General features: G+C 44.7%; 1 non-coding gene across 1 annotated transcript; it reads right to left on the minus strand.

The window, feature by feature from the left end:
* Window positions 1–204: 204 nt before the first annotated feature.
* Window positions 205–277, minus strand: trnak-cuu (transfer RNA lysine (anticodon CUU)). Its single transcript has one exon. It is a non-coding gene; the product is annotated as a tRNA-Lys (tRNA).
* Between the last annotated feature and the right edge of the window lie 9,292 nt (window positions 278–9,569).

Consider the following 9,569-nt stretch of genomic DNA (forward strand, 5'->3'; position numbering starts at 1 on the left):
CAACATAGCATGCCCACAACTTCCTAACCCATACGTCTTTGGAATGTGGGAGGAAACCGGAGCACCCAGATGAAACCCCCGCAGACACGAGGAGAACGTACAAACACCTTACAGACAGTGGCTGGATTTGAACCCAGGTCACTGGTGCTATAAAGCGTTACACTAACCGCTACACTACCATGCCTGCCCCTAAGGAAAATAACTCACCCAACGTGGGGCACGAACCTACGACCCTGAGATTAAGAGTCTCATACTCTACCGACTGAGCTAACCGGGCACTTAAAAATTGGTGGAACTAGCACAGTGGCACAGCCGGTGAAGCCGCTGCCCCACAGCGCCAGAGACCCGGGTCCAGCCCTCTGTATAGAGCTTGCATGTTCTCCCTGTGACCTTGTCGGTTTCCTCTGGATGCTCAGGTTTCCCCCCACATCCCAAAGACATGCAGGTTGGAAGGTTAATTGGCCACCGTAGATCGAATCAGAATCAGAATCAGAATCAGGTTTATTATCACTGACGTGTGCCATGAAATTTGTTGTTTTGCTGTAGCAACAGTACAGTGCAAGACATAAAAATTACTGTAAGTTACAAAAATAAATAAATAGTGCAAAAGAGGAATAACGAGGTAGTGTTCAAGGGTTCATGGACCATCCAGAAATCTGATGACGGAGGGGAAGAAGCTGTTCCTGAAACGTTGAGTGTGGATCTTCAGGCTCCTGTACCTCATCCCCAATGGTAGTAACAAGAAGGGGGCATGTCCTGGATGGTGAGGGTCCTTGATGAGGGATGCCACCTTCTTGAGGCGCCGCCTATTGAAGACGTTTTCGATGGCGGGGAGGGTTGTGCCCATGATGGAACTGGCTGAGTCTACAACCCTCTGCAGCCTCTTTTGATCCTGTGCATTGGAGCCTCCATACCAGGCAGTGATGCAACCAGTCAGAATGCTCTCCAGTGTACATCTGTAGAAACTTGTAAGAATCTTTGGTGACATACCAAATCTCCTCAAACTCCTAATGAAGTAAAGCCACTGACATGCCTTCTTCATGATTGCATCAATGTGTTGAGCCCAAGATAGATCCTCTGAGATGTTGATGCCCAGGAACTTGAAGCTGCTCACCCTTTCCACTCCTGACCCCTCAATGAGGACTGTGTGTGTTATCCCGACTTCCTCTTCCTGAAGTCCACAATCAATTCCTTGGTCTTGCAGATGTTAAGTGCAAAGTTGTTGTGACACCACTCAACCAGCCGATCTATCTCACTCCTGCACACCTCCTCTTCACCATCTGAGATTCTGCCAATAACAGTGGTGTCATTGGCAAACTTACAGATGACATTTGAGCTATGCCTAGCTATACAGTCATGAATGTAGAGAGAGTAGAGCAGTGGGCTAAGCATGCATCCTTGAGGTGCCCTTGTGTTGACTGTCAGCGAGGAGGAGATGTTACTACTGATCCGCACTGACTGTGGTCTCCCGATAAGGAAGTCAAGGATCCAGTTGCAGAGGGAGGTACAGAGGCCCATGTTTTGAAGCTTGTTGATTAGTACTGAGGGATGATGGTGTTGAACGCCGAGCTGTAATCAATAAGCAGCAGCCTGACGTATTATTGCGGTTGTCTAGCTGGTCCAAAGCCAAGAGAAGACCCAGTGAGATTGCACCTGTTGTAGACCTGTTACGGCTGTAAGCAAATTGCAGTGGGTCCAGGTCCTTGCTCAGGCAGGAGTTAATTCTAGCCATGACCAACCTCTCAAAGCACTTCATCACAGTAGATGTGAGTGCTACTGAGCAATAGTCGTTGAGGCAGCTCAACCTGCTCTTCTTGGGCACTGGTATGATTGATGCCCTTTTGAAGCAAGCAGGAACCTCCAACTGCAGCAAGTGAGAGGTTGAAGATGTCCTTGAACACTCCAGCCAGTTGGTCAGCACAGATTTCAGAACCCAGCCAGGTACACTGTCAGGTCCTGCCACCTTGCGAAGGTTCACCCTCTTGAAGGATGTTCTGACATCGGCCTCCGAGACGGACGTCACAGGGTCACCAGATGCTGTGGGGATTCTCACAGGTGCAGTGTTATTCTCTCTTGCTATGTTGGGGCCGGAAGCGTGGCGACACTTGCAGGCTGCCCCCAGAACACTCTCGGCAAAAGATGCATTTCACTGTGTGTTTCGATGTACATGTGACTAATAAAGATATCTTATTTTATCTTTCATAACATGCATAAAAGGCATTGAGCTCATCAGGGAGTGAAGCATCGTTGTCATTTATGCTGTTAGGTTGCGCCTTATAGGAAGTAATAGCATGCAAACCCTACCACAGCTGTTGTGTGTCCAATTGTGTCTCTAACTTCACACGGAATTGCCTTTTCGCTCTCACGATGGCCTTCCGTAGGTCGTACCTGGACTTCTTGTGGGGTTCTGGATCGCCAGTCTTGAATGCCACGGATCTAGCCCTCAGCAGATTGTGAATCTCCTGGTTCATCCAGGGCTTCTGGTTTGGGAAGATTGCCCCTAGTGTGTAGACGAGTGGCAGAATCTGGGGGGGAGTTAATGGGAATGTGGAGAGGATATTTTTAAATAAAAGGAATTAATGGGTGATTAATATTCAGTATGGACTCGGTAGGCGGAAGGGCCTGTTTCTATGCTGGATCTCTTTCATACCTCTAAGGGTCTTTGACCTGAAACATTAGCTCTGTTTCTCTTCCCACAGATGCAGTCTGGCCTGCTGAGTGTTTCTAGAATTTTCAGTTTTTATTTTAGATTTCCAGCATCTGCACTTATTTTGATTTTCACTGCAAACTCCACCAGGAACACGGAAACACAAACTGAAGCAGCAGTTTAGACAGAAACTACAATCCTGGAACATACTCCATAATGCTTCAATGAGATTTCTGAGTGAGATTGTCACATTATAGCCCATCACATGCTGTGCATTCATGGCCCAATAAATGAGTTTTGCTCCTTTTTAAATTAGATCCCTTTCTATTTTGAACACAAGGAGAAGAAGGGCCACATCATTTGCTACTCAAGGCCATTTCCACATTATCCCTCAGGAGTCCTGTCTTGACAACATAAAGAATGAACTAAAATTAATCTTACTGAGTTTATTACTTATTCAGCCGGTGCACCATATCTCCATGCAAAAAGAACAAAGTTAATACCTTGAGGTGGCAGGAAGCTCAGCCAAGATACTGTTGAAACAATTCAGCCAGAGGGCAATGTCATTAGATATTGATAACTTATGGGGCATGACACTGCCAATCTAGATGGCTACAGCTACCTGTAATTGTATTTGCTTGATAGTGTCATTTGAAGAAAATAATACTCAGTGTGTGGTGTCTGTGGGACCTCCTCATCTCTCTGCTTCTATGTCTACACTTATTTAAAAAGGTATATTTGTTCTTGGGATATTGACATTGCTGGTCCACCTCATGCTCTTCCTCAGCTAGAACAAAAGAAACAGATGCAGGAAGAGGCTGTTTTACCTCTCCGACCTGCTCCACCATTCAATAAGATCTTGGCTGATCTTCCACCTCAGTACAATTTTTTTGCGCTAACCTCATATCCCTCTATTTCTTGAAACAAAAGCAGAAAAGCCTCAGCAGCATCTGTGGGAAGAGAAACAGAGTTAATGGCTGACTCATTAAAACCACAAGAAATTGCCGAGAATTGTCACGAAAACATGCCTCCCCTCCATTGACTCTGTCTACACTTCCTACTGCCTCAGGAAGGCAGCCAACGTAGTCAAGGACCCCTCCCCCCCCCAGTCATTCTCTCTTCTCCCCGCACCACCAGGCTCAAGGACAGCTTCTAACCTGCTGTTATAAGATTCTTCAATGGACCTCTTATGCGATAAAGAAGAACTCTTGATCTCTCATTCTACCTCGTCATGGCCTTGCACCTTATTGTCTACCTGCACTGCACTTTCTCTGTAACTGTAACACTATATTCTGCATTCTGTTTTATTTTCCTTTTGTACAATCTCGAGGTACTTATGTATGGAATGATCTGTCCAGATGGCACGCAAACAAATGCTTTTCACTGTTTCTTGGTACATGTGACAATAATAAACCAACTACCTATCATCGATTGCCAAAATACACCAATGGCTACCTTGAATATACTCAGTGACTAAGCCCCCACAGTTTCCCATTGGTTAAGGAAGTTTCTTCTCATCTCAGGTCTGAAAAGCCAACCATTTGTTTTGAGCCTATGACCCTGGTACTAGACTCCCCATCAGGGCAAATAACATTACCTCATCTGCACAGGAATTGTTTAAGGTTCAATAAGACAACTTCTTAGTTTTCTAAAGTATAAACCTTGAAAACCAGAATATACATTGTAGATGCTAGAAATCTAAAACAAAAACTGAAAATGCTGGAGATGCTCAACAGATCAGGCATCATCCGTGGGAAGAGAAACAGAGTTAACGTTTCACTCCAGAACTGTCAAAGGGCCTCCAACCTGAAAACTTGACTCTATTTCTCTTCCCACATGTGCCACCTGATCTTCTGAGTATTTTCGGCATTGTCTGTTTTTGTTTGAAAGAATGAGTCTTGTCTTCTTTGCGGGCAGTCCCTCAGGATCAAGGATGACTTGCTTCCTCTCTGGTTTTGTGGTTGTAAGGTGTTTGATGAGGCCAAAGGTGGAATCACAGACTCTTCCACAGATGAGGCAGGAGGTGGGTAATGGAGGGGGTAGGTGGATACTTTGTGAGAAGATGAACTTCTTCCCCCACTTACCAAGGCTTCTGTGTGCTCTTGATGCATGGCCTTGAGGTTCTCAGTACCATCTCAAGTGTTCTTTCTCCACTTTAATCAGAGATTCCCAGGAGTCAGTGGGGATGTCTGGTATGTTTAATCTCTCCTCACAGTACCCAATCCCAAAGATCAACCTGATGAATGTTCACTGCTTTCAATCTATCACAAGTATATCCTTTCTAAGAAGGGAGACCAGACGATAGTCCAGGTGCAGTTTCACCAGGGTCATATATAATTGCAGGAAGAAGTCTTTGCCCTTGTCCTCAAATCATCTTGCAATGAAAACTAATATTTCATTTGCTTTCCTGATTGCTTGCTGTAACTTCATATTAACTCTGATTTGTGTACAAGGAAACCCAGATCTCTGAACACTAACACCTTTCAGGTTCCCACTATTTAAAAAGATGTTCTGTCTTTCTATTTAATTCAACCCATTAGATGACCTGATGAAAAACACGATGACGCTGGAGGAACTCAGCAGGCCAGGCAGCATCTGTGGAGAAAAGCAGGCAGACAGCATTTTGGGTTAGGACCCTTCTGCAGGTAAGATGCAGGTAAGAGATACCTATCACCTCCCTGTGCCCACCCCGCCTCCCCTTTTTTGTCCACCTATCACTGCTCTGCTTTTCCCTCCCATATATTGAGCTTGCCCTTTTCCTATCTTCAGTCCTGAAGAAGGGTCCTGACCCGAAACATTGACCGCCTGCTTTTCTCCACGGATGCTGCCTGGCCTGCTGAGTTCCTCCAGCATCATCGTGTTTTTCATCTAGATTCCAGCATCTGTGGTCCTTTGTTTTTCCATTAGATGACCTCACATTTTGCCACATTACATTCCATCTACCGTGTCCTTACCTATTCATGTAAATTGTCTATATCCCTCTGAAACCTTTCTGAAAGTTCCTCACTGCCCACAGAGCCATCCAGTTTGTAGCATCAGCAAACCTCAATATATTACAATTGATTCCTCAGTCAAGCCATTGATGTGGATTGTGAACAGCTGTAATCCCAGCATCCATCCCTGCCCCTCTGTCCAGCACGTCACAGCCTCCCAAACCGAAAAAGACCCATTTATTGTTACCCTGCTGTCTGTTTTTTAGCCAATCCTCAGTCCACACCAGAATATTACTCCAATCCCTTTGTACTTTCATTTTATTTGATAACCTTCTGTGTGGAACCTTAGTGAAGGTCTTCTGAAAATCCAAACACCCCACACTGCTGGTTACTCCAAATTTATTCCTGCTATTACAATCTCAAAATCTGCAGAAAACTTGTTGAACAAGATTTCCCATTCATAAATCCATATTGACTTTGCCCAATTGTATTATTATTTTCTAAGTGCCCTGTTACCCACTTTCTAAATTTCAGAATTTTCCCTCCTATTGATGTCAGGTTAACTGGTCTGTAGTTCCCTGTTTTCTCTCTCCCTCCTTTCTTAAATAATGGGATTACATTTGCTAGCTTCCATTCTCTGGGAACCATTCTAAAATCGATGGCATTTTGAAAGATTGCAACCTGTGCAACCACTATCTTAATCAGCGCCTTCTTCAAAACCACAGGATGCAGATCATGAGATCCTGGAGATTTATCACCCTTCAGTCATTTCTCCAATACTTTTTTTAACAAATGCTAATTTCTTTCAGTTTCTCATTCATGTAATTTCACTCCCCCACCCCCTCCCCATTTCTCAATATTTTCTTTCTGTCTCCTTCCATGGAGCCAGACATAAAAGATATGTTAAATTTCTCTGTGGGTCTGGGTGGAGTGAAACGGAGAGCCTTAAGGTCTTCCTGACGGGGATAGAAGCGTACAGAGACCCAATGTCCATGGTGAAAATGAGGAGGTCAGGGCCGGGGAACTGGAAGTTGTTGAAGTGATGGAGAGCATGCAAAGTGTCACAGACATAGGTAGGAAGGGACTGAACCAAGGGTCACAAAATGGAGTCAAGATATGAGGGCAGTGGGGCAGGAGCAGGCAGAAACAATGGGCCTACCAGGGCAGTTCTTTTGTCATTTACTTATTCCTTGATGTTACTTTTCCTGTCTTGGTTCGTAAAGACCAACATTTATGTTAGTTTGTCTTTCCCTTATTGCATATCTATTGAAAATGTTATTGTCTGTTTTTATGCTTATGACAAGATTACTCTCACTTCCTCTTTACCATTCCATAACAATATCTTGATCTTGTGCTGAATTCTGAAATTATTCCAACTCTCAGCGCTTTTGACAACATTATACAGTAAGCCTCTTCCCTTTATCTAATGTCATTTTTAACTTTTAGTTAACCTCGGCTGGACCAGTTCCTCTGCTGAGTTTTTGTGCCTTTTATTTGTTGCAAAATTATGTACAATTTTAGTGCTTTAGATATTAGTCGTTGCTTGTTTACGATCATACCTCTTAATGTAATTTTCCAATTTACCACAGACAACATTGGCTTGATATCTTTGTAGTTTGCTTTGTTTAAATTTGGTGGTTTGGTGGTTCCAGATTGATCTAAATCACTTCTTATTTTTATATTTTTGACAGTTTTCTTATTTTACATGGAAAAGAACAGTTTAAATTTAAATTTTTTTTTAAATTTTATTTTTAGATTTTATTTACAGGGTGGTAACAGGCCCTTCTGGCCCAATGAGTCCACGCTGCCCATTTTAAACCCCCAAATTAACCTACCTGTACATCTTTAGAATGTGGGAGGAAACCGGAGCACCCGGAGGAAACCCACGCAGACATGGGAGAACGCACAAACTCCTTACAGACAGCGACGGGAATCGAACCCCGATCACTGGGGCTGTAATAGCGTTGCGCTAACTGCTATGCTACCGTGCCAAATATGGCACGGTAGGATATGGGCCAAAAGCAGGCAAATGGGCCTTGTTCTGGTTGGCACCTTGGTCGGCGTGGACAAATCGGACTGAAGGGCCTGATTCCGTACTGTATAACTCAATGACTCTCTGCTTCTACTTTTCTCTACAAGTCTCTAAACCACCAGATTACCAATTAATCATTTATTGTTGCACAGTAACTAGATCTAAAGTAAACACGTTCCACTACTAACTTTTCAACATAAATATCTAGAAAATCGTCCCTTGTTCCTGAATTCTGACAGTTGGCCATGTCAGATGTAGACTTACCCAATAACAGCTGCTCCCAATCTATTCTCCCCAGCTCCTGCCTAATTCTGTTGTAATTAACCTTTCCCCAATTTAGCATTTTCCTCTGAGGTCCAGTCTTGTTCTTATCCATAACCATCTGAAAACTTATGGAGTTATGATCACTGTTCCCAAACTGCTCTCCCACTGAAGCTTCAATCACCTGGTCGGGCTCATTTCCCAATACGAAGTATAGTATGGCCCCTTTCCCAGTTGGCCTATCTGCATACTGTATCAAGAAACCCTCCTGGATGTATTCAACAAATTCTACTCCATCTAAGCCTCTGGCACCAAAGGAGTCCCACTCAATAAATGGTAAATTTAAGTCACAGACTACAACTGCACCCTTTTGCTTTGGAGACTCAAGAGACGGCAGATGTTGGAAACTGGAGCAACAAGCAATCTGCTGGAGGAACTCAACGGGTTGAGCAGCATCTGTGGGGGGGGGGGAAGGAATTGTTGAAACCCTGCGCCAGGACCCTTTTGCTTTTGCATTTTTCCATAACCTGCCTATATATTTGTTCCTCGATCTCCCACTGGCTATAGGGAGGCTCTGGTATAACCCCATCTCAGTAATTGCACCTTTTTTATTCCTGAGCTCTATCTATATTGACTCACTGGATGAGCCTTCCAGGATGTCCTCTCTAAGTGCTACTGTGAAATTCTCCCCGATCAGTAGTGCAACTCCCCCAACTCTTTTATATCCCCCTCTAGCGTGTATGAAACATCTGAATCCTGGAGCGTTGAGCTGCCTGTCCAAGCCCTTCTCTCAACCACGTCTCTGTAGTGATTACAATATTGTAGTTCCCTGTTCTAATCCAGTACTGTGTACAGTTCTGGTTACCACACACTACAGGTTGAATGTAGTCACATCAATGTGTAAAATATGTGGATTAAGAGGCCAGTTTCTTCACTCTCCATCCCACCTGGTTACGTATCCACACTGCCCGCAGCCTCTTATAGCAATAACTTGCACTCATGCAACATTTATCACGGAACATGGTGAGGAGCGTTACTGCAGCAGAGAAGAAATGAAGGGAAAGAAATAACCAGAAACCAAAGGGGGTGAAGAAGGTGGATATGCAGTGTTTAGATGTTGGAGTGGGATGGAATAAGTTGGGATGGCGTGGGCAGGAGTTGGGTTGGGAATAGATGAAGTGAGGTGATTGGGATGGGACGGATAGGAACTGGGGTCAATTGGGTGGGTGGTGATGGATGAGGGTTTGGGTTGGAGTGGGTGCAGTGGGGAGGGGTAAATGGAAAAGGATGGGACTGGGTTGGGTGAGTGTGGTTGGGGTTAGGTAGGATTGGTGTGGGATTGGGATGTGACTAGGTGGGGTGGGATGGTATGGGGTAAATGATATGGATTGGAGTTGAGTGGGACTGAGGTGGGTGGCTAGGATAGGGAAACTCAGTGTGGGATTGTAGAGTGGGGGTGTGGTAAGGTTGGGGTGGGATGGTGTTGGATGTCGTGTGGTGGGACAGTTAGATTGGAGAAGGGTGGATGGGTTGCGATGTTGTAGGGTAGATGTGGTGCGATGTAAGGCAGTGGAATGTGGTGAGTTGGTTTGGGCTGAGAGGGATTGGGTTGGGTGAGGAGTGGTGAAATGGGGTGGGTTGGAAACCGGGCAGGGTTGAGTGGATGCAGAGTGGGTTGGGGTCGGTGGGGCATGTT

Source organism: Pristis pectinata, chromosome 26 (genome assembly GCF_009764475.1).
Source record: "Pristis pectinata isolate sPriPec2 chromosome 26, sPriPec2.1.pri, whole genome shotgun sequence".
In the NCBI taxonomy this organism is placed as follows: Eukaryota; Metazoa; Chordata; class Chondrichthyes; order Rhinopristiformes; family Pristidae; genus Pristis; species Pristis pectinata.